General features: G+C 43.0%; 1 protein-coding gene and 3 long non-coding RNA genes across 4 annotated transcripts in view; 2 read left to right on the forward strand and 2 right to left on the reverse strand.

Moving 5' to 3' along the window:
• LOC118382387 (zinc finger protein 660-like) overlaps window positions 1–26,011 on the forward strand; it is a 47,227-nt gene that overhangs the window by 5,373 nt on the left and 15,843 nt on the right. The gene's annotated exons all lie outside the window — the stretch shown is intronic.
• LOC127926818 (uncharacterized) lies at window positions 577–11,135 on the forward strand. Its single transcript, XR_008125174.1, has 3 exons — window positions 577–662; window positions 10,457–10,481; window positions 10,904–11,135. It is a non-coding gene; the product is annotated as an uncharacterized LOC127926818 (long non-coding RNA).
• On the reverse strand, window positions 6,399–23,021 carry LOC127926819 (uncharacterized). The gene is made up of 2 exons (XR_008125175.1): window positions 22,225–23,021; window positions 6,399–7,010 (listed from the first exon to the last, which is right to left on the reverse strand). It is a non-coding gene; the product is annotated as an uncharacterized LOC127926819 (long non-coding RNA).
• LOC127926816 (uncharacterized) lies at window positions 23,792–25,414 on the reverse strand. The gene is made up of 3 exons (XR_008125172.1): window positions 24,997–25,414; window positions 24,511–24,574; window positions 23,792–23,913 (listed from the first exon to the last, which is right to left on the reverse strand). It is a non-coding gene; the product is annotated as an uncharacterized LOC127926816 (long non-coding RNA).

The following is a 26,011-nucleotide window of genomic DNA, read 5'->3' on the forward strand; positions in this document are numbered from 1 at the left end:
CCCATGAAAGGAAATATTCAAAAGCTGGTAAAATGGCGGCGCCACTCGTTCTGCGTCAAACTAACTTCATCTGCAGACAATTTCACGGTTGCACTACTGTATTACTGTGTTGTGTTTTTGAAGTAAAACCGTGAATACAAGGTTATTAAGGAAATAGCACATAGTGCTGCCTAAAACAAACCGTAACCTTGTACTAAACGGGTTTTGAGTAATTTATGCATTTATCTACTACAGGTTAAGTTTTATCTCAAATGTATTATGAAGCTCCTGCACCTAAATATAAACAGTACCGGCACCCAAAATGAGTATCGGCAACTATTTCAGTCCAAGTCGAGCACTGAATTAGATAATTGAACAAGAACAAATGTAACATATTTAATAAAGAAGGTGCCAGAACTGTCAAGAAAATATATTTTGTGTCTGTTTCTCTTCTACTACTTGCCGACTCAGGTATGACGCCGGTAACATCAACAGTGACGACAAACCCAGCCTGCCTCTCTCCTTCCACACTGACTCCAAACCTACAGTCACTGGGTCCTGATTGTGACAGTGGAGCCCAGTTTGCACTGCAGGATCCAGAGATGGCATCAGTGAAGCTGGAAGACTGCAGTCAAACACTGGAGCTGAATGTCAACATTAAAGATGAAGAAGAGGAGGAGAAGGTTGGGGAATCTGTTTCTCATGGTAAGAGCAGGTTCTATCTCACTAAGTTTGTTGTTCATTCCAACTTCCCACTGTGTATGAAAAGTTGCAGTAGAACTGTTTCATGATGAACTCTATTTCAATGAGAAGGTAGATGTTATTTCATGCTACTGACACTTGCCTGGTTTGACATCAGTATTGTAGGCATTTGTTTTATTTACTGAGCTGTCTGGAGTGATCAGAGAGGAGACTAAAGAAGTGAAGTAGACAAACGCCAGTTTTAAAGTTCTATGAAGTCTGTAGTTTCTAACCCTTGTGATAGTGATTGAAGGATGATATAGGTCATACTTTTCAAAACATATGAGATACTTATATAGTTTTTTATTCTCCTTTTGTATTGCACAGCCTACTAAAATGAATACGTACTGGTAGCCTAGTGGTTAGAACGTTGGGCCAGTAACCGAAAGGTTGCTGGATCGAATCCTTGAGCTGATAAGGTAAAAAATATGTCATTCTGCCCCTGAACACGGCAGTTAACACACTGAACCCCGGGCGCTAGAGACACGGATGTCCATTATGGCAGCTCCCCGCACCTCTCTGATTCAGAGGTTGGGTTAAATGTGGAAGACACACTTCAGTTGAATGCATTCAGTTGTACAACTGACTAGGTATCCCCTCTCCCATTCAGAAAGAATTTAGACCCCTTGACTTTTCTCACATTTTGTTTTTGTTACAGCCTTATTTTAATATGGATTAAATAAAAAAAAATCCTCATCAATCTACACACAATATCCCATAATAACCAAGCAAACACCGGTTTCATAGAACTCCATGAAAGGATTATGTTGAGGCACAGATCTGGGGGAGGGAACCAGATTATTTCTGCAGTGTTTCTTTAAAAAAAAAATTTTTGCCTTTTATTTAACTAGGCATGTCGGTTAAGATTATTATAATTTTTTTTTTTACAATGATGGCCTACCCCACCCTAACCCAGACTACGCTGGGCCAATTGCCAGAAGCCCTATGGGACTCCCAATCATGTCCAGTTGTGATATAGCCTGGAATCGAACTAGGGTCTTTAGGGATGCATCTTGCACTGAGATGCAGTGCCTTTAGACCGCTGCACCACTCTGGAGACCCTGGAAGCGTTGAAGGTCCCCAAGAACACAATGGCTTCCATCAATCATTATTTTTATTTATATATTATATATATATATATAGTTCCAGTATATATAGTTCTGTTTTTCCCCAACATGAAGATTGACGAACATAACAACCAAACAAAAATGAATAAAAAGTACGATATGCAGTTGTAGATGATGTAGATAACGCTTCGACTATAGTCAATATTCACAAAGAAAAGACAAAGAAAAAATAGGTTTTTATAAATGTTTTCATGAGATGCAGTGCTTCCAGTCCCTTGAAGCGTTGAAGGTCCCCAAGAAAACAGTGCCCTCATCATTCATTTTTTTAACACATATATTTAATAGTTCCATGTAGAACAATTACATAAATACAATTGTATTTTCTCTTTTCACCCCCCTTTTCACCCGCAGTACTGAGCTCCAAAACATTTATATCTCAGCACATTCCTCCAGGCAATGATACAAGGTGCCTTGAACACACAGGTCTGGGTTATTAGGGTCAAATTTCAAAATAATTTGCAAATAAAGTCATTAAAAATCCTACAATGTGATTTTCTGGAATTTTTTTTCTTCTCATTTTGTCTGTCATAGTTGAAGTGTACCGATGAAAATTACAGGCCTCATCTTTTTAAGTGGGAGAACTTGCACAATTGGTGGCTGACTAAATACTTTTTTGCCCCACTGTACATATACATATGAGATGAGTAATGTAGGGTATGTAAACATTATATTAAGTAGCATTGTTTAAAGTGGCTAGTGATATATTTGACATACATTTCCATCAATTCCCATTATTAAAGTGGCTGGAGTTGAGTCAGTGTGTTGGCAGCAGCCACTCAATGTTAGTGGTGGTTGTTTAACAGTCTGATGGCCTTGAAATAGAAGCTGTTTTTCAGTCTCTCAGTCCCTGCTTTGATGCACCTGAACTGACCTCGCCTTCTGGATGATAGCGGGGTGAACAGGCAGTGGCTCGGGTGGTTGTTGTCCTTGATGATCTTTATGGCCTTCCTGTGACATCGGGTGGTGTAGGTGCCCCCGGTGATGTGTTGTGCAGACCTCACTACCCTCTGGAGAGCCTTATGGTTGTGGGCTGAGCAGTTGCCGTACCAGGCGGTGATACAGCCCGACAGGATGCTCTCGATTGTGCATCTGTCGAAGTTTGTGAGTGCTTTTGGTGCTTTTGCTTTTCTTCACGACGCTGTCTGTGTGGGTGGACCAATTCAGTTTGTCCGTGATGTGTACGCTGAGGAACTTAAAACTTACTACCCTCTCCACTACTGTCCCATCGATGTGGATAGGGGGGTGCTCCCTCTGCTGTTTCCTGAAGTCCACAATCATCTCCTTTGTTTTGTTGATGTTGAGTGTGAGGTTATTTTCCTGACACCACACTCCGAGGGCCCTCACCTCCTCCCTGTAGGCCGTCTTGTTGTTGTTGGTAATCAAGCCTACCACTGTAGTGTCGTCCGCAAACTTGATGATTGAGTTGGAGGCGTGCATGGCCACGCAGTCGTGGGTGAACAGGGAGTACAGGAGAGGGCTCAGAACGCACACTTGAGGGGCCCCAGTGTTGAGGATCAGCGGGGTGGAGATGTTGTTACCTACCCTCACCGCCTGGGGGCGGCCCATCAGGAAGTCCAGTACCCAGTTGCACAGGGCGGGGTCGAGACCCAGGGTCTCGAGCTTGATGGCGAGTTTGGAGGGTACTATGGTGTTAAATGCTGAGCTGAAGTCGATGAACAGCATTCTCACATAGGTATTCCTCTTGTCCAGATGGGTTAGGGCCTATTTGGACCTATTTGGGCGGTAAGCAAATTGGAGTGGCTCTAGGGTGTCAGGTAGGGTGGAGGTGATATGGTCCTTGACTAGTCTCTCAAAGCACTTCATGATGACGGAAGTGAGTGCTACGGGGCGATAGTCGTTTAGCTCAGTTACCTTAGATTTCTTGGGAACCGGGACAATGGTGACCCTCTTGAAGCATGTGGCAACAGCAGACTGGGTTAAGGATGGATTGAATATGTCCGTAAACACACCAGCCAGCTGGTCTGCGCATGCTCTGAGGACGCGGCTGGGGATGCCGTCTGGGCCTGCAGCCTTGCGAGGGTTAACACGTTTAAATGTTTTACTCACATCGGCTGCAGTGAAGGAGTGTCAGCAGGTTTTGGTTGCGGGCCGTGTCAGTGGCACTGTATTGCCCTCAAAGCGGGCAAAAAAGTTATTTAGTCTGTCGGGGAGCAAGACATCCTGGTCCGTGACAGGGCTGGTTTTCTTTTTGTAATCCGTGATTGACTGTAGACCCTGCCACATACCTCTTGTGTCTGAGCCGTTGAATTGTGACTCTACTTTGTCTCTATACTGACGCTTAGCTTGTTTGATTGCCTTGCGGAGGGAATAGCTACACTGTTTGTATTCGGTCATGTTTCCGGTCACCTTGCCCTGGTTAAAAGCAGTGGTTTGTGCTTTCAGTTTCACGCGGATGCTGACATCAATCCACGGTTTCTGGTTTGGGAATGTTTTAACCGTTGCTATGGGATCGTCAATGCACTTTCTAATATACTCGCTCACCGAATCAGCGTATTCGTCAATGTTGTTGTAGGAAGCAATGCGGAACATATCCCAGTCCACGTGATCGAAGCAGTCTTGAAGCGTGGAATCAGATTGGTCGGACCAGCGTTGAACAGACCTGAGCGCGGGAGCTTCTTGTTTTAGTTTCTGTCTGTAGGCAGGGAGCAACAAAATGGAGTCGTGGTCAGTTTTTCCCGAAAGGAGGGCAGGGGAGGGCCTTATATGCGTCGCGGAAGTTAGAATAGCAATGATCCCAGGTTTTTACCAGCCCTGGTTGCGCAATCGATATGCTGATACAATTTAGGGAGTCTTGTTTTCAGATTAGCCTTGTTAAAATCCCCAGCTACAATGAATGCAGCCTCAGGATATGTGGTTTCAAGTTTGCAAAGAGTCAAATAAAGTTTGTTCAGAGCCATCGATGTGTCTGCTTGGGGGGGAATATATACGGCTGTGATTATAATCGAATTCCCTTGGTAGATAATGCGGTCGACATTTGATTGTGAGGAATTCTCATTTTATTTTTTTATTTCACCTTTATTTAACCAGGTAGGCTAGTTGAGAACAAGTTCTCATTTACAACGGTGACCTGGCCAAGATAAAGCATAGCAGTGTGAACAGACAGCAACAGAGTTAATAACACAGTAGAAAAGTCAGTAACACAGTAGAAAAAAATAGTCTATATACATTGTGTGCAAAAGGCATGAGGAGGTAGGCGAATAATTACAATTTTGCAGATTAACACTGGAGTGAAAAATTATCAGATGTTCATGTGCAGGTAGAGATACTGGTGTGCAAAAAAGTAAATAAATAAAAACAATATGGGGATGAGGTAGGTCAATTGGGTGGGCTATTTACCGATGGACTATGAACAGCTGCAGCGATTAGTCAGGTGAACAGAAGGACTTGAGTTCCTGTATGTTGTTGTGATCACACCACGTCTCGTTAATCATAAGGCATACGCCCCCACCCCTCTTCTTACCAGAAAGATGTTTGTTTCTGTTGGCGCGATGCGTGAAGAAACCAGCTGGCTGCACCGATTCCGTTAGCGTCTCTGGAGTGAGCCATGTTTCCGCGTAGCAAAAAACGTTACAGTCTCTGATGTCTCTCTGGAATGCTACCCTTGCTCGGATTTCATCAACCTTGTTGTCAAGGTACTAGGGAGTGGTGTGCGATGTACCCGTCTCCGGAGCCTGACCAGAATACCACTTCGTTTGCCTCTTTTACGACGTCATTGTTTTGGGTCGCAGGCTGGGATCCATTCCGCTGTTGTCATATCGATCCCGTTAACTTTTTAGGGTTGTAATCCCGTTAAGGTATTATCACGTTTGGTAAAGGTTTGATGTTTTATTTTTGTGTGGAACCGAGTGATTGTGATCAACTATTTTACAAGTCACATAGCTAGAAGCTTTTGGTTTGTCTGAATAAATGTACATAATTTCCTCAATGTAGTTTTAATAAAGAATACAAGTATTTGAGCTTTCTGAGTTTGTTTAGCATGTTATTCATTTTGTGTCAAATTCACGAGCTGGTAAAATGGAGCTGTCCACTCTGTCTGCTCCAACAGACTTCAGTGCTGGTGCAGAGAGACCATTTCATGGTCACACTCCAGTTTTGAAGCTTAATGTAATGATCATCAGTTTTCTACATGTGTACTAATATTGAGACACCTTCAGTTGTTTCTATCTTTATCTATAAATGTTACTATGGTGTGAACAGAAAATACAATTGTTTTTGATTAAAATACAGTGAAGACCAGGTTAAAACTAAACTTGTACTAAATGTTTTTTTGCCATTTATGTGAATTGTGGAAATCTACTTTAGTTTAAGTGCACTTACTTTGTGTAGACTAATTTTAAAGTGTGTACTTTGTGTGATATGAATGTTTTGTTGTCAATGCTTAGCTACCTGATCCATTGAAATGAGATCAGTGCTTGACTTGGACAGGAGCTCACTGGAGCAGAGAACCGGCACCTCAAATGTCTACTGTTTGCGCTCATGTTCCTGTCAAGGCTTTGGGTAACTGGTGAAAAGGAGTCAGATGCAGGAGAGTTGAGATGCGTGGACAAGGTATTTAATACACAAAAAAACATGGTTATAGAAACAATACAACGGTCCGTGAAATATACCGGTACCACGAATAAACTGGCGTTCATACAAAGCCCGGCAACAAAATACCAGCCATCAGATACGTATGTATGTGTGAAACAGAGGGTTAAATACTGAATCTGTAATGGGGGAATCGAAACCAGGTGTGAAAAAAACAAAGACAAAACAAATGGAAAATGAAAAGTGGATCGGCAATGGCTAGAATACCGGTGACGTTGACCGCCGAGCGCCGCCTGAACAAGGACTGACTTCGGTGGAAGTCATGACAGTACCCCCCCCCCCTTGAGCCACGCGCTGACACCGGCCTCGGGGACGACCCGGATGGAGACTGTGGAACTCCTGCAGCATCGACAGGTCCAATACGTCCTCCACCGGCACCCAGGATCTCTCCTCCGGACCGTACCCCTCCCACTCCACGAGGTACTGAAGGCCCCTCGCTAGACGCCTCGGGTCCAGTATGGCTCGAACTGCATACGCCGGGTCCCCCTCGATGTCCAAAGGGGGCGGAGGAACCTCCCGCACCTCAGACTCCTGGAGTGGACCAGCACCACCGGCCTGAGGAGAGACACATGGAACGAGGGGTTAATATGGTAATCGGGGGGAAGCTGTAACCTGTAACAAACCTTGTTCAGTCTCCTCAGGACTTTGAATGGCCCCACAAACCGCAGGCCCAGCTTCCGGCAGGGCAGGTGGAGGGGCAGGTGGAGGGTCGAGAGCCCTGGTGTGCCGTGGCGGTCTGTGCCAGTCCTCTGACGCCTCCCGGCCCACTGAAGGTGCACATGAGCGGTGTCCCATGTCTCCTCCGAGCGCCTAAACCAGTCGTCCACCGCAGGAGCCTCGATCTGGCACTGATGCCTAGGTGCCAGAACCGGCTGGTACCCCAGTACGCACTGGAAGGGGGAGAGGTTAGTGGATGAGTGGCGGAGCGATTTTTGGGCAATCTCTGGCCAAGGTATGAACGCCGCCCATTCCCCGGCCGGTCCTGGCAATAGGACCGCAGAAACCTACCCACATCCTGGTTCACTCTCTCCACCTGACCGTTACTCTTGGGGTGAAAACCTGAGGTAAGGCTGACTGAGACCCCCAGACGTTCGATGAACGCCCTCCAGACCCTTGATGTGAACTGGGGACCTCGATCAGATACTATGTCCTCAGGCACCCCGTGGTGCCGGAAGACGTGTGTGAACAGGGCCTCCGCAGTCTCTAGGGCCGAAGGGAGACCGGGCAAAGGGAGGAGACGGCAGGACTTAGAAAACCAATCCACAACGGCCAGGATCGTGGTGTAGGGGAAGGAAGGGAGGGAGGGAGGAAGATCTGTTCGGAAGTCCACCGACAGGGTAAGGGTTGTATCTTCCCTCTGGGCAGGTGCCTAGGAGTCTTGCACTGGGCGCACACCGGGTAGGAGGAAGCATAAACCCTCATGTCCTTAGCCAAGGTGGATCACCAGTACTTCTCACTGAGACAACGCACTGTCCGGCTGATACCCGGATGACCAGAGGAGGGTGACGTGTGGGCCCAATAGATCAAACGGTCGCGGACAGCAGACGGAACGTACAGACGCCCAGCTGGACACTCGGGAGTGGGTTCTGCACGTAACACCCGCTCGATGTCCGCGTCCAGCTCCCACACTACCGGTGCCACCAGGCAAGAGGCCGGGAGTATGGGAGTGTTATCCATGGACCGCTCCTCTGTGTCATACATCCGGGACAGTGCATCTGCCTTAGCGTTCTAGGAACCTAGTCTGTAGGACAGGGTGAAAACAAAACGGGTAAAGAACATGGCCCACCTTGCCTGGCGAGGGTTCAGTCTCCTCGCCGCCCGGATGTACTCCAGATTGCGGTGGTCAGTCCAGATGAGAAAAGGGTGTTTAGCTCTCTCAAGCCAATGTCTCCACGCCTTCAAGGTCTTGACAACAGCCAACAGCTCCCGGTCCCCCACGTCATAGTTTCGCTCCACCGGGCTGAGCTTCTTCGAAAAGAAGGCACAGGGGCGGCGCTTTGGTGGCATACCTGAGCGCTGAGAGAGCACGGGTCCTAACCCAGTCTCGGACCTGCGTCCACCTCCACTATGAACGCCAAATAGGGATCCGGGTGCGCCAGCACGGGAGCCGAGGTAAACAGCCGTGACCAAAAGCCCTGTCCGCCTCAGCCGACCACTGCAAACGCAGTGGTCCCCCCTTCAGCAGTGAGGTAATGGCAGCTGCTACCTCACCAAAGCCCCGGATAAACCTCCGGTAGTAGTTGGCAAACCCTAGAAACCGCTGCACTTTCTTTACCGTGGTGGGAGTCGGCCAATTACGCACAGCTGAAATGCGGTCACTCTCCATCTCCACCCCTGATGTGGAAATGCGATACGAAGGAGACGGCCTGCTGGAAGAACAGGCATTTCTCAGCCTTGACGTACAGGTCATGCTCCAACAGTCGTACAAGGACACATACTTGGCGCGTGTAGAGAAGTAAATCAGAATGTCATCGATATACACCACTACACCCTGCCCGTGCAGGTTCCTGAAAATCTTGTCTACAAAGGATTGGAAGACTGATGGAGCATTCATCAACCCGTATGGCATGACAAGGTACTCATAATGGCCTGATGTGGTACTAAACGCCGTCTTCCACTCTTCTCCCTCCCGGATACGCACCAGGTTGTAAGCGCTCCTGAGATCCAATTTTGTGAAGAAGTGTTCCCTGTGCATTGACTCGATCGCACTGGCTATGAGAGGCAGCGGGTAAATACCTCACAGTGATTTGGTTAATGCCTCAGTCAATACACCTCTATCCCTTCTTCACGAAAATAAACTCGAGGAGGCAGGTGAAGTGGATAAATCTCTGCCCCAGAGAGAAACATATGTTTCCATAGCCGCTGTCTCCTCTTGGCAGGGGATACACGTGACTCCTGGGAAGTGGCGTCTACCAGGAGATTTATCTCCCCCGATGGGGTGGTAACTGAGTCAAATCGGTATATTCAGATGGACACATGAGACCTGGTCTGGCTTTCCACTGTAGTAGGTGGAAACCCCACCACCTGGTTGAATGTCCCGACGGAGTGGTGTCCCTGCAGTCCAACTCCCGACGGACGTCCTCGCGCAGACTGCACCGCACCTCCCAGCTCCATGGGCGGTGGTGCTGGAGAGATGGACCCCGAGGATGTCCGCGGTAGACATCGATCTGAGTGATCGATCAGGGCAGTGTCATTCCCACAGATGGTGCATGGAATGCGCTCCTCCGGTCCCCTATGTGCACCTCCCAGATGGGCGGTGGTGCTGGGGGATGGACGTGACAATCCCAGATCTGGTGGACTGCCCAACGGGTGAAAGCGTGGCTTCTTCCCCCACATAAGGCGTTGGCCCACTCCAGGGCCTTCCCTGAGAATCAGGAAACGAGGGCGATACTTAGCCCGGCAACAAAATACCAGCCATCAGATACAGCCATCAACATAGAACTAACACGCACACATACATGTGGGAAACAGAGGGTTAAATACTGAACATGTAATGGATCGGCGATGACTAGAAGACCGGTGACGTCGACGGCCGAGCGTCGCCCGAACAAGGAGAGGGATCGACTTCGGCGGAAGTCGTGGCAGTTCCTCTTATAGAATATTAGCTCAACAGTATTGTGGAGCTCCTGTGCCTAAATATAAACAGCACCAGCACCCATTTCAGTCCAAGTCAAGCACTGAATAAGATAATTGAAAATATAATATATTTTTAGAGAATAAAGAAAGTGCCAGAACTGTCAAGACAATAACATTTGTTTCTGTTTCTCATTGTTACTACAGGACTAGAATTAAGTCTGAGGCCAGTAACATCAACAGTAATGACAAACCCAGCCTGCCTCTCTCCTTCCACACTGAGTCCAAACCCACAGTCACTGGGTCCTGATTGTGACAGTGGAGCCCAGTTTGCACTGCATGATCCAGAAATGGCATCAGTGAAGCTGGAAGACTGCAGTCAAACACTGGAGCTGAATGTCAACATTAAAGATGAAGAAGAGGAGGAGAAGATTGGGAAATCTGTTAATCATGGTAAGAGCAGGTTCTATCTAACTAAGTTTGTTGTTCATTCCAACTTCCCACTGTGTATGAAAAGTTGCAGTAGAGCTGTTTCATGATGAACTGTTTCAATGAGAAGGTAGATGTTATTTCATGCTACTGAGATGTGCATGGTTTGACACCAGTATTTCCAGCATTTGTTTTATTAACTGAGCTATCTGGAGTGATCAGAGAGTAGACTAAAGAAGTGAAATAGACCAACTGCCAGTGTTTTAAAGTTCTAGTGAATGGATGTTGATATGAAATGAGTCTGTGTCGTTACTAACCCTTGTTATAGTGAGTAGAGGATGACAAGCCCCTTTTTTTAGCTTTCATCTCTTACCCACTTTTAGAATAGTTTTATTCTCCTGTATTGTACAGGCTACTGATATAAATACATATGTCACCTGGTACAGACAGAAGAGGACCGGCCACCCCTTTGAGCCTGGTTCCTCTCTGTTTCCTCCAAGGTTCCTGCTTTCTAGGGAGTTTTTCGTGGCCATTGTGCTTCTGCATTGCTTGCTCTTTGGGGATTTCGGGTTGGTTTCTGTAAAGAACTTTGTTACAACTTCTGTAAAAAGAGCTTCATAAAATACATTTGATTGACATGTATATCACACCAATTGACTTGTTGTTCTGATATTGTTCACACAGGAGACCATGTTGAGACATTCTCTACATCCAGAGAGCATCAGCAGGAAGATCACAGAGCAAAGATGTCTCACCACTGCACACATTGTGAGGAGATTTTCCCATTTCTATCAAAGCTAAAAATACACCTAAAAATACACACAGGAGAAAAGCTTTACTCCTGCTCTGAATGTGGAAAATGCTTGAAAACATCAACATCACTAAAACTAAAAGTTCATCAGAGAACACACACAGGAGAGAAGCCTTACTCATGTTCTGAATGTGGAAAATGCTTGAAAACATCAACTAAACTAAAAGTTCATCAGAGAACACACACAGGAGAGAAGCCTTACTCATGTTCTGAATGTGGAAAATGCTTCAAAACGTCAACTGCGCTAAAAGTTCATCATGGAACACACACAGGAGAGAAGCCTTACTCCTGCTCTGAATGTGGGACGAGTTTCTCTAATCGGTACACCTTAAAACGACATGAACGTATACACACAAGAAAGAAGCCTTACTCCTGCTCTGAATGTGGAAAGAGTTTCTCTCAACTGGGTACCTTAAAACGACATGAACGTATACACACAGGAGAGAAGCCTTACTCCTGCTCTGAATGTGGAAAGAGTTTCTCTCAACTGGGTACCTTAAAACACCATGAACGTATACACACGGGAGAGAAGCCTTACTCCTGCTATGACTGTGGGGCGAGTTTCTCTCGTCCGGACACCTTAAAACAACATGATTGTATACACACAGGAGAGAAGCCGTACTTCTGCTCTGACTGTGGAAAGAGTTTCCGTCAACTGGGTATCTTAAAACAACATGAACGTATACACACAGGAGAGAAGCCTTACTCCTGCTCTGACTGTGGAAAGAGTTTCCGTCAACTGGGTAACTTAAAACAACATGAAAGTATACACACAGGAGAGAAGCCTTACTCCTGCTCTGACTGTGGAAAGAATTTCTCTCACCTGGGCAACTTAAAACAACATGAACGTATACACAAAGGAGAGAAGCCTTACTCCTGCTCTGACTTTGAAAAGAGTTTCTCTCAGGAGTAAGAGAAGCCTTACTCCTTTTCTGACTGTGGGGCAAGTTTCTCTCCTCCGGACACCTTAAAATGACCTGAACATGTACACACTGGAGAGAAGCCTTACTCCTGCTCCGACTGTGGAAAGTGTTTCTCTTGAATGTGCCATTTAAAAAGACACCAAAGGAAACACGAGAGGAGCCTTACCACTGATCTGACTGTAGAAAATGTTAAAACACCAGCTGAGTTTCAAGGTCATTAGAGAAAAGACAAAGGAGAGAAGCCTTATTTCCGCTCTCAATGTGGCAAGAGTTTTTCCCAATTGGGCAATGTAAAAACACACCAACGGATACACACTTGAGAGAAGCCTTATCACTGCACTGACTGTGGGAAGAGGTTCTACAGATTGGGTCATTTAAAAAGACACAAATGTATACATAAAGGACAGGCTTCATCAGTTCTCTCAGACCAGCTAAGATTAGACACTCCATTTAATTCTCATGTCATTAAATAATTGGCAACGTTGAATTTGATCAAATTCAAATGAAGAAAGTGTAGAACACTATTGTAATCCTATAGTTTATCACTGTGAGAGAACAATGCAGAGGAAAGGGAGCATTATAGAATGGTAGTCTCTCTTTACTGATCAGTGTGCATCTTGTCAGTTTTGGTGTGAGAGAGAATAAAGTAGACGGCACACGTCAAACGTTTGATTTATGACCCTATGTCCGGATGACGTGTGCATGCCCATATTTGGGCATCCGGTAAGGACATCCTGGCGGGAAGTGATCACGTGGTTATGCCCATATATGTTTATCCTGTTCCTGTTCTCACGCCTTGGAGTGAGTGCGACAATATGTATATAATTCCTTTGAAGTTGTCATGATGATTGATGTCTAGTGACCTCTTTGAACTGGGGGGATGACCATTTCAAAGAGTTTGACCCCCCCACCTCCTGTTTTATTGACCTTAGGGTTGTTGTCTATGAAACACGAATGTCCTGGGGTATTGGGGTTGGCAGACGCCTTATAAATAAAGCCCAGAACAAGACATGCGTCCCCAGAACACTAAACAAGATTTTTTAAATCAACATGGATTTTGTGATCAGTGGCAAAGCTGTGATGACTGTAACAATGGAAGCAGGACCTCGGTTGAAACATCGAGAAAGGGCCAAGTATCAAGCCACAATATACGATGTGCCAAAAAAAGCGGTTTCTAAGTGTGTATAGAACCCAAATACCGCCCGCAACTACGCTGAAAGATCAAGTGCTGATGTCTAATGGACATCAATCGGGGTATCGGTTTGATTACCTGGCCTGTAGAGTGAACCTCTATACGGTAGCCTAAGGAGAAGAATATACAGACCAGACTTTAGGAGTGGACTACGGGCTTGAAGACTGGACGGTTTTTCGCAAGGTTGTGTGTCCCGAACTGAGCCTTATCACCAAGGGGTATAGCTTGTTCAAGGTGCCCCTGACTCCTCAGGAAGAATAATTCACAGGGTAAAAATACAAAGAAAGAATGGACTTCCATGTGGCTACGTGGAGTTCTATTTCGGCAACGAGGAAACCCGCAACCAAAACATTTGTGATGGTGGCGATTTTAGGTTGCGCATGCTTATTCCTTTTCAAATTTGGGATCTAATGGAATTGAAAATGTTCCAGCTGTTGGATGCTCTCTTTGTACAGAGCCAACAGCGGCAGAGCATAGTTCATGTAAAGAAGTGCATAATATATACGAATCCTGAGGATTATGATTCAAAGGAGCCCCAAGAAGGTACATCCTCAGAAGGGACAGCCTCCGAAGAAAACTAAGTACGTGGTTGCGTTAACCACGCCCTGATACCCAAAGGACTGGTTCAACAATAAAAGGAGTGCCCTTAAAGCCTCCAGTTCTTCATTTCATCATACACCATGGATATTCATACAACATACCAGGACTCCGATACGACATGGGGGCCAGACCCTAAGGACTTTATGCCTGGCGAGACCCACGACACCCCCTACATGTACACAGCCTGAGGACGTGTTTGATGGGGTAGTCAGTACTATTTTTGTGGACACCATCAAGGCATCTGTAGCCACACTTCTAGACGTGGTGATTGGAGAATATATCAGAGAGAAATGCATCGGTTGTGAGATCAATCACCCCAGCAAGCGCCGTATATGACCCGCCAAGATACTACTTCTTCAACCAATTTGAGGAGCTGGTGAAAAGACTGTGGTCCTGCAGGTTTATACCATCGCTGGTCAGAGCCCTGGAATCTATGGGTCTTGTGCCGTCTTTCCCCAGAGTTTACTTGGTAACCACGGCATTCCTACATGAACTGAAGGAGGCAATCTACATCCACGATAAACTCAAAGAAATCCGACACACCCTGTTGGATGACAATAAATACCGGGAAGCTGTGGTGGCTGATGTGATGACTTTCTGGCTCAATAAACCCCAAGAGACCGAGTGACATTTTGTTATTTAGATGTAATGCAATGGGCAACTATGTGTATACGATGTTAGAGATAATAAATAAATGTCTTCTTTTGAGAGAACTTACAAATGTTATGCATCAGATTATTGAAAATAAAGTGAATGATGTCTCATTCTACACAACACAATGCCTGGGTTAATGTAGAGCGTGTGCTGAAAATGGAACAAATCATGAATCATGTTGTGGATGATTCTGAAGAACTAGAAACAACTTTGTCTAAGATTTTACTTTATTTGTTTGAAACACCATTTAATTGTAACGTGTATCATATTTGTTGTTTATATGCTTATATATCGGACATGTGTGTTTTCAAAGTTCAGAGACACAAGTCTGTAAATGAAAACCAAATATACAGGGTGTTGCATGCTGTGATCGTTGAGAAAACTGGGACACGTATCCTGCAAAGAATCCTGAATTGTCTGTATACGTAATACTTGATGCATGAATAAAATAAACATTCTATAATGAAAATGAAATGTTGTCGTTATTTGAAAGTGGCTCATTAACGTTATTGTACCTCAGAGAGGCAAGAAGGATGGCGGAGCAGATGTTGAAAAACATTTATTATAATCCCTCTAACCCCGGGTCTTATGGGGGTAAGGAACATTTACAGAGAGCTATAGCCGAAGAAACAGGTAGCCGGTTAAGCCATTCTAAAGTGAATGAGTGGTTATCAGAGCAGGATGCATATACTCTCCATCAACCTGTAAGAAAGGCGGATCTATGTGACATGCAGGTCCTTGCAGATAAAAATGATGGAAATCGCTACATGCTAACGGTTACAGATATTTTCTCTAAAATAGCATTTGTAAGGGGCTTAAATAAGAGCGGGGCAGAGGTGACCCGGGCCTTTGACCCTATCTTGAAGGAAGAAGGAGCCCCCAAGAAAGTGCAGACTGATGGCGGAAAATAATTTTTTAATAATACTTTTCAGAAACTCATGAAGAAGCACAATATAATACATTTTGCTGCTCGGATTTGAAAGCTTCAGTTGTTGAACGCTTTAACAGAACTCTGAAGGAGCGGATGTGGAGATATTTTACAGCTCACCACACGCATAGATACATCGATATAGTTCAAGGTTTAGTGAAGGGATACAACAACAGCTGCCATAAGAGTATATGTATGAAGCCCTCAGAGGTCTCTTCTGAAAACTCTTTTCAAGTCTTTAAAAATCTGTATGGTTTGTTCCCCCTTCGCCGTAAGAAAAAAATATTTTTAAATTCATAGTTGGGGACTTGGTGCGTATATCCAAGTTGAGGGGTGTTTAGACTAAAAATATGAGCAGCGATGAGTTGTTCACCGCTACCGAGTGTTGTCTTGGAGGATCATTACAAAATATAACACTTACAAGAACTTGTGAATTCAATATAGGCTTTTAATACAAACATATCAGAAGCCTAGATGGTCCGCGGAACACACCCTTTTCCAGAGCACTGGCTCTGTTTTTATACACATACAACATATGAGTCCAGAATGGCAAATGCACTCTAAGTGTATCTTTCTCTTGTGGTACAGTATTATGTTTCTCCCTATATGTACATCTTGCTCCCACAGTGTCTACCACGCATACCCCAGGTCTACAAGTTAAAATATTATGACTGGGAGCTTATAGAGGGATCTTTTTATGAGCAGGAATTACAGAAGGTACAGTTGGGTAAAGACAAAGTCTTTCACGTGGAGGAGATTCTAGATCAAAAGAGAGAAAAGGGTCCAAAAAAGAATGGGTGCTGGTCCGCTGGAAAAACTGGCCCCAAAAGTTCAACAGTTGGGTATTAGAGCAGGATGTGGTGGAGGCATCGGGGGTTAACTTAAACCCTCATGCATAATAAATACCCCATCATTCGCATGTACACAGGAGTGCATCATGGAACACACCGGCTTCTACCTGACTCTCCCCAGTAATGCGTCGTAATAATCAGAGTTAGAATTATACAACCAATTTTCCAAAGCCTATAGAGTTATCAGAGGCCTGGGAAGTAGGTCTCAGCGAGATTACATACCCCCATAGTTGGTATAATATCAAAGATAAGGACCGGGATTTTATTGCAAAGGGATATCGGAACCTGCAAAACTTATGAAGCTTAAAAAAGGATTCTATAGAACCGTGGACAGGATCGTCTCAGAGTTGAATGAACTCCTAACCCCGAACAATATGGAAATATTCCTGATCTACAACCCTATACATAAACGTGTACAAATCTCAGGGGATGCTGACGGGGGTATAAAGACCAGCGGTAAGTTAGCCTACATGTTGGGGATGGGTCCCAATAAATGGACGTGAAAGATAAATTATTCCCATTCCCTGTGGATATACATTCAGGATTTTACAACATATTTGTGTATACCGACATCATATCCTATCAAAGGGTGGGAGACAGCTGTGTGCCCCTCCTGAGAACAGTTCATATAGACGGAAAGGATGGGGACATAGTCACTGCCACCTACGACAAGCCACACTACGTACCTGTAAGCAAGAAATATATTGAAAACATTCTGGTTGAGCTTAAAACGGATCAGAACGAAAACATTGAATTTACTTATGGTAAAACGATTGTAAAACTCCACTTTAGACCCACCAAAACCTCTCTACAAATATAATATTAGTATTATATATTTTTATTAACATAATACAAATAATTTTAAATAGGGTTATGGATCATTAACATCTCGACCCTAACCGCTATGTCTCATACTATGTTGATCAAGTGGGTAATGGACTACCCGGCTATTATGGATCCCCAACCATGTACGGTTCGGGGATAGGAGGTATATTTTGTAACCTCTTTAGGATGGTTTTACCATTTATGAAGAGAGGCTTCAGCATAGCCAACCCACATTTAAAATCAGTGGCTAAAAATACAGTAAGTGAGGTTGTAGCCAATGCTATGACCAGAAGGGCGTCACCAGATGCAGAGCATCAAGAAAGCTCGGGGCTTATGATGTTGTCTCGAAGACCAAAAAAGAGTCCTCCGGGTATAGGTGGCAGGGTAGCCTAGTGGTTAGAGCGTTGGACTAGTAACCGGAATGTTGCAAGTTCAAACCCCGAGCTGCAAGGTACAAATCTGTCGTTCTGCCCCTGAACAGGCAGTTAACCCACTGTTCCTAGGCTGTCATTGAAAATAAGAATTTGTTCTTAACTGACTTGCCTAGTTAAATAAAGGTAAAAAATAAATATGAATAAATAAGGCGCAGGCTTGCTTCTAAAAAGTGGAGGTTAACAGTTAAAAGAAACTCAGTAAGTCAAAGACGTGGTACAGTGAGGAGGTCTGGACCAAAAACGACAAAAATACTCTGAAGTATTTTCTAAAAGATGAGTGCAACATGGCTCTTTTATGTCCTCTGAAGCTGTAAAGACAGAGCTCAATCTTTTCACGTCCCCCTTAACCCAACATTCAAATAGAGAGGTCCAGTTATGTGCCATTACAGACAACGGTCCCATAGAATTGTTCATACCAGGCCACGGTGACAACTATCTGGACTTCAACAACACCTTGGTGCATTTGCGTCTAAATGTGACCAAAAGAGATGGTACTAATATTGCAGGCGATGCCAAAGTGAGATGACCCAAGATGGCCGTCCGTTCTTTAGCTGTTGCCCCAACTAGGCTTCGCAAGAGGGGCAGGTTTCTTTTTAAACGCATAGACATAGCTGTTACTTTTTAGGAATGTACGCAGCCGGCCACTCCCATGAGGAGCAGGCTGGTTCGTAGCCTCAGGTGTTCTGGAATATTTGCTTATATCCACGATTAAATAAGAAAATGGCGCTTTGGTAGCGTCCTCATAGCTCTCCATAAAGTAGGATTTCCTTCCCGGGTACATCTGCTGAGCTAGAATGCTAATTTGCAGTTTGTCTCTAGGATTGGCGTTCAAACTGATGGTGCGGCTATTTTTACCTTGGTCTATCTCTGGTTGAAGGCGGGGTCTACAAAACACAAGATTTTACTACCTTGAGCTATGACACTGGGTGCAACGCCTTGCTGTATCAAGCGGTTCAGAAGAAGGTCATAGGCTCGAGCATTGTGTGCTATAAACGTGAAGTTTCTGTATTGGGGTTTTCTAAAGTGTTTTAGAAAGAACAGTGCACAATTGGGTCCCTCGGCCGACCACTTTTCACCCTTGAAAGTCATGGTAGATACAAAAATAGGCAAATGAACCCCTGATTGCTGATTTGTCTCAAAATCATATAACACTTTATTTCTCTGAATGTTCAACTTCAGCCACGGGCTGAATATAACACTTGTGTTGCACTTCTTGAACCACTTCAGTGTCTCTGCTTTTCAAATGCCCTTTACAGATTGAGCAATGTATGATTCCACACACATGCGGTTTAGGGCTATCTATATTAAGGTTGTAATTACAATGGCATTTTGGGCATTTCTTGTTAATGTCACAACTGCTTACAGATTTACAGGCCTTGGGGTGCCATGTTTCAATTTTGTGTTTTTCATAACAGTAGGTCGAACGACATGTGTGGTGGCAATCCTCACAGGGTGTCAAGTGTAAGGGTTGCATTGGACCATTTTTATCCAGACATACTGAACAGTTATAACAGCACGAGTGCCCCCCCATTCGGGTGTAATCAAATCAAATCAAACGTTATTTGTCACATACACATGGTTAGCAGATGTTAATGCGAGTGTAGCGAAATGCTTGTGCTTCTAGTTCCGACAATGCAGTGATAACCAACAAGTAATCTAACTAACAATTCCAAAACTACTGTTTTATACACAGTGTAAGGGGATAAAGAATATGTACATAAGGATATATGAATGAGTGATGGTACAGAGCAGCATACAGTAGATGGTATCGAGTACAGTATATACATATGAGATGAGTATGTAGACAAAGTAAACAAAGTGGCATAGTTAAAGTGGCTAGTGATACATGTATTTCATAAGGATGCAGTCGATGATGTAGAGTACAGTATATACGTATGCATATGAGATGAATAATGTAGGGTAAGTAACATTATATAAGGTAGCATTGTTTAAAGTGGCTAAACGGAGATATTTATGGTGAATCACCTAGAATCTAAACTGAGATATTTATGGTGAATCACCTAGAATCTAAACTGAGATATTTATGGTGAATCACCTAGAATCTAAACTGAGATATTTATGGTGAATCGCCCAGAAGTTTGAAAATTCAAGATAAAGCTGTATGATTTTTTTGGTCCATATCGTCCAGCCCCAATGGAGAACATTAGAGTAAAGTACAATACTTTATACTGTACTATACTCTGTACTGTTGTACTCTACTGAACTAACTGTTACTTTTCTTTCCTGTACTCTGCTGTACTGTGCTTTCCAATATTATGAAACAGTAGCTGTTTCCAAGAAATTATCCAGGGATTTTGTTCTTGTTGACATGTAGAAAAAGTTTGAATAGAAAATGGATCAGACAATTGCCCACTAGGTTGTTTTCATTTAACTATCTTGTGCTGATAAAACAGTTGGACAAAATTATTTGGCAAAATCATCATTTATTTGATACATTTTATTATTGTTATTATTATTATGTTATTGTTAATATATTATATTTGATAAATAATGTTTTCATCCTCATTTGTCAGAATAAAGAAACGTTGACAAAAGAAACATCCACCCGTCAAACAGATAAAAATGTTGTCGAGCATTAAAACATTTCTCCCTTATCTGCCGTTTCCATTACATTTACATTTACGTCATTTAGCAGACGCTCTTAACCAGAGTGACTTACAAATTGGTGCATTCACCTTATGACATCCAGTGGAACAGTCACTTTACAATAGTGCATCAAATCTTAAAAGGGGGGGGGGGTGAGAAGGATTACTTATCCTATCCTAGGTATTCCTTAAAGAGGTGGGGTTTCAGGTGTCTCCGGAAGGTGGTGATTGACTCCGCTGTCCTGGCGTCGTGAGGAAGTTTGTTCCACCATTGGGGGGCCAGAGCAGCGAACAGTTTTGACTGGGCTGAGCGGGAACTGTACTTCCTCAGTGGTAGGGAGGCGAGCAGGCCAGAGGTGGATGAACGCAGTGCCCTTGTTTGGGTGTAGGGCCTGATCAGAGCCTGGAGGTACTGAGGTGCCGTTCCCCTCACAGCTCCGTAGGCAAGCACCATGTCGCAAATAATGTTTTTACCACATTGCTTTGTTGAATGCGCCCGTGTCAATGAAAACCTGCCTAATGATGTGATTGGTTCAGATTTGGTCCTGTTTAATGTCGGTCTGTGTTTACTGGGGTGTATCCTACAGTGTCGGCCTATAACTTTATGAATGTCCATCCATGTGGAAGGCCTAGCGAGGTTTCAGAGTCCTGCAATAGAGCTGAGATGCTAATATTTTTGTAAACTCTACATAGTTGTGTTCTGTGGGTGTCACTGAGTAGGCTGAACAATCCATAGGTAAGACTGTAGAGTGCAATATGAATGTCCAACACAAACAAAAGACCCTCCATACTCAACAGGTGGACCTCGGTCCGGATCTGCGGACCCCCTCATTTTTGCCGTTGGGCTTCGATGGATATTGTCATTTATTGTCATAGTAACAAATCCCTAACTTGCAATACCAAAATCTAAACAACCCTCTAATTGGCAGAGAAAACATTTAGCTGTTTTAAAGCTCATTTCCTGCAATTAAATTCTAAACCTGTTTTGTGTGTTTATATATCCCCCTCCCTCTCTCTCCCCCAATATCCATCTGGACCTTTGCCACCTAGGAAATGTGTCAAAGTCCTGCAATAAGAGCTAAGAAGCTAATATTTGTGTTAACTCTTGGTAATTGTTTTCTGTGGGTGTCACCCATTTCATGGGTGCATATATGAGCATATATGAATGCCCCCAATGCAATGTTGCGTTCTAAAACCGCCAGTGTGATTTCAACAGTTTTTTTCTAGTTATTTTTTAACTTTTTAATACATTTTTTAAATAGGCAAGTCAGTTAAGAACAAATTCTAATTTACAATTATGGCCTATACCGGCCAAACCTGGAGGACGCTGGGCCAATTGTGCGCCGCCCTATGAGACTAATTCATTATTGTAATTCATTTTAAATTGAGTAACAACAATCGAACCATGTTTAGCGTTATCTAGTCCAGACATGGCATGATAACACTATTTTGTATCAGTTTGCGTGACTTTCAATGAGGGACTTTTATTTTGAGGGAGAACCGCAAATTCCACTATTGTGTCTAATCGTTATTGTAGCTATCTTCACATACCTAGGGACAAGCGGGTACCAGGGCTGTTTCCAGCAGATGGATGGAGACGTTGGCCACATTCCGATAGAAAAGTATTATGTAGAACAAACATTCCTCCGATTCTAAGGAATCATGTCAGTTCTATTCAGAGCATTTCTATCTGCAACTTTCCAAAACGTTTTTGTTCTGAACATCCCCAGGCGAAACCAACTGAGCTATATACGAACCTGGAAAGCCTCACATATGAACGTGTGGTGGACTCCGCATCGTGCGCTTGTAAAATATTGTTTTGCACGTTCTTCACACACTCAGTTTGGCACAAAACCTTTCCCAAACGTAATAATACCTTGACGGGTGTGTTATCTAACATATGTTATTTCGATATTAGACCGTTTAAACGTGCTATTACATACCTGTATTAATAAAGAGAAATGGACAGCACAGTTCAGGCGTTTTCTTTATTGTAAAGAATGGTGTGCGCCTACCGGAACTTCCTGTTCCCCCCACTACCACAGTGTTCCAAATAGCGACATCTATTGGATTGATGGACTTACTACTTTTGTAGATGATCTTTATTTTCGGTGATTGTGGAGGCCAGGTCATCTGATGCAGCACTCCATCACTGTCCTTCTTGGTCAAATAGCACTTACACAGCATTGTCCTGTTGTTAATTTGAATTCCATGAATTAAACTAAAGCATTATATTTACCCCCAAAACTACAATGATTCAGTAGGTCAATAAAGTTACAGTACTCTAGCAGGTCTCACAGCTGCTTATGATTGACAAAACATGTTAGACAATAGGTCCGATTTAGCTTTGTGATGCTCCTTTCAACTTCCTGTCTTGTTCAGCTTCAGAAAAACAGTAAATGTCACTTGAAACATAGTTTTTTGGTAATTCATTGTGCAGAAGAGAAGAGTTTGACCAGTATAATTTAATGTACAAACTGATTTTTTTATTGGCAGATAAATTAAGCAGGTTTCAATTGTTATCCAAACATATTAATCATTAATGATTAAAAAAACAAATCTAGTTTTAAAATACAATTTAATAAACAAAAAGTCTCCACCCAAACTAATGGTGAAAACTGATCATCACACCATCTATCTGATACATGTTGTGCCATCTCATTCTCACAGAAAACTGCACAGGGAAGCAGTACCACCCAGTCAACCAGCCTCACAGAGGATATTCAACCCTAAAGGCAAATCTAAGGTGATCTAAATATCTTTACAGTAGAAGCTATCAAAACACACCAAAACTGACCAGGTGCACACTGATCAGTAAAGTAAAGAGAGGCTAACATTCTATAACGCTCCCTTTCCTCTGCACAGTTCTCTCAAAGTGAGAAACAATAGGACTAAAATACAGTGTGTTACAACTTCTTGATAATTAAGTGATGGAATTATTTTAATCTACACTAGTCAGAGAACTGATGAGGATTCTCACATTTATGTATGTTGGTGTCTTTTTAAGTGGCCATGTTGAGAGAAACTCTTCCAACAGAGCAGGAGTAAAGCTTCTCTCCTGTTCGCTGCTCTGGCTCCCCAATGGTGGAACGAACTCCCTCACGACGCTAGGACAGCGGAGTCAATCACCACCTTCCGGAGACACCTGAAACCCCACCTCTTTAAGGAATACCTAGGATAGGATAAAGTAATCCTTCTCACCCCCCTTTAAGATTTAGATGCACTATTGTAAAGTGACTGTTCCACTGGATGTCATAAGGTGAATGCACCAATTTGTAAGTCGCTCTGGATAAGAGCGTCTGCTAAATATTTCTGTTTAAATGTGTTTTTTTTATAAACATTTCTAAAAACGTGTTTTCTTTGGTATTATGGGGTATTGTGTGTAGATTGCTGAGGATAACGTTTTATTTAATACATTTTGGAATAAGGCTATAAAGTAACAAAATGTGGAAAAAGTCAAAGGGGTCTAAATACTTTCCAAAGCACTGTAGCTAATTAAGAAAAACGGGATAGTCTTCTTGTCCTCCTTTTTAATGTTACAAATAACAATGAATATCAACAACTCTGTCTCTGTTATATGTTTCGTTCTAGTAGGCATTTTCCCATCTTGGAGTCTGAGACCTTGTGGAAATCTGTCGTAGAGAAAAATAATGTATGACAATTTAGACACTACATTACCCTATAGTAGTTATCATCATCATGCTTTCCATGGTTTAAGCCTATAACTAGCTAGTTATTGTGTTATCCAGCTAGCTATAAAAGTGCATGCTAACACGAAAGATATGTATAACTAACCAAGATTGACCACATCCTGTTTCCAATGGGGAACTTTTATTATGAAGGCAAGCCGTAAATTCCACTAATGTGGATAATCGTTATTGTGGCTAGCTTCACACAAAGGTGAGCCCAGCTAGCTAGCGAGTAGCGACCATATCATAGCTATTTGTCAGCTTCAGGTTAGGAAACTTAGCTAGCTACAGTAGCTAGTCAAGGTTAGAAAGCTACCTAGCTAATCCAAACAAAACCCAACATACTACATGGAAAGTATATTCTGTACATTGTGATATGGTAACTAGTTAGCAGGCCTAACAATAACGCCAGCTAACGTTAGCTAGCTACGGTTATGGCACTGCAGTTAGCCAGATAGCCAAAATGCTAGCTAACTTCCTCGTTCAGCAGAATTCATGTATCCCCAAAATAAAACTAAACAAAATCAACGGAAAACGTACCTTCTCTCTCCTGTCTTGACGTTTTTGTCTCGTCTTATAACACGTTTGTTTCTTTTGCGACAATCTAGACATTTATAGAATAAATCATGTTTCTGTGATTTAAATAGATCTGTAACAAACGGTGAATTAGTTATTGTTTTATACAGTTTTACATCTATCAAATGTCATTTATTTCTATCAAGTCAACTGGAAATTCTACTCAAAACAAAGGTTGTAAAAGTATGCTAGACATTTAGAGTAAACTATATCTATTTTCATGTGACAATCAATTAATTTGTCATTGATTTTTGCCATTTTAAAAGGCTTTTGGCGAATTAATGAATATAAAACGAACTTTACATCGGTCTGCCTACTCATGTGATTTTAAAAAATTAATCTTTACTTAACAAGGCAAGTCATTTACGAACACATGTTAAATTACAATGACGGCCTACCAGGGAACAGAACAGGGGGTTAACTGCATTGTTCAGAGAGAGAGATTTTTACCTTGTCATGTCGAAGATTCGACACAGCAACATTTCGGTTACTTGCCCCGCTCTTACGCTAATAACTAGGCTACCTGTGATAGGTATTGTGAACAAGCCATTGCAGTTATGACATTGATAAAATAATGGCCATGTTTCAAGTGTGTGCCGACGGAATATTTTTGGTATTTATTAGGATCCCCATTAAACGCTGCAAAAGTATCAGAATTGTTCACTTCTCTCATTGACTTCTCAAACCCAGGCTTGGTCCGCTTCACAAGCCTTCTCTGAAGTCTCGCGTTGTTACGTCTCTGGGTTTAGAAACTGGTAGTGGGGGAACAGGAAGTTCCGCGCAGGCGCACATCATTCTTCGCAATCAAGGAAACGCCAGAATTGTGCAGTCGAGACGACTACTTCTGTGTCCGTTTTAAATGTATGTCTACTGGTATGTAATAGCACGTTATAATGTCGAAAGAACATGTCATAACATGCTAGGTAACAACTACGTCAAGGTATTATCACGTTTGATAAAGGTTTTATGTGCTATGTTTTGTGTCAAAACGCGTGAGTGAACGTGATAAATTGTCACATAGAGACTTTAGGTTAGTCTGAGGGGATGTATATAATTTCGTCAAGGTAATATTTATTTATGATCAATTTATTTGAGATTTCTGGGTTCGTTTAACATGTCGTTTTTGGTTTTGTGTAAAATTCACGAGATGGTAAAATAGCGGTTTCCACTCGGTCTGCATCAACACACTTCAGTTCAGGCAGTGAGGGTGCAGCAGAGAGACAATTTTACGGTTCCACTTCTGTTTTGGAGCTAAATGTAATGATTATCAATTTTTTTTTTACATGTGTACTAATATTCAGACATATCAAGTTATCTTTATCTATAAATGTTACTATGGTGTGAACGGAAATACTATTGCTTTTTGATTGGAATAATACAGTGACAAGGTTATTCAGGAAAATAGTACATCGTGCTGCCTACAACATACTGCACCCTTGCACTACATTTTTTTGGTCATTTATGT

The sequence above is a fragment of the Oncorhynchus keta genome, unplaced genomic scaffold (assembly GCF_023373465.1).
Source record: "Oncorhynchus keta strain PuntledgeMale-10-30-2019 unplaced genomic scaffold, Oket_V2 Un_contig_8393_pilon_pilon, whole genome shotgun sequence".
In the NCBI taxonomy this organism is placed as follows: domain Eukaryota; kingdom Metazoa; phylum Chordata; class Actinopteri; order Salmoniformes; family Salmonidae; genus Oncorhynchus; species Oncorhynchus keta.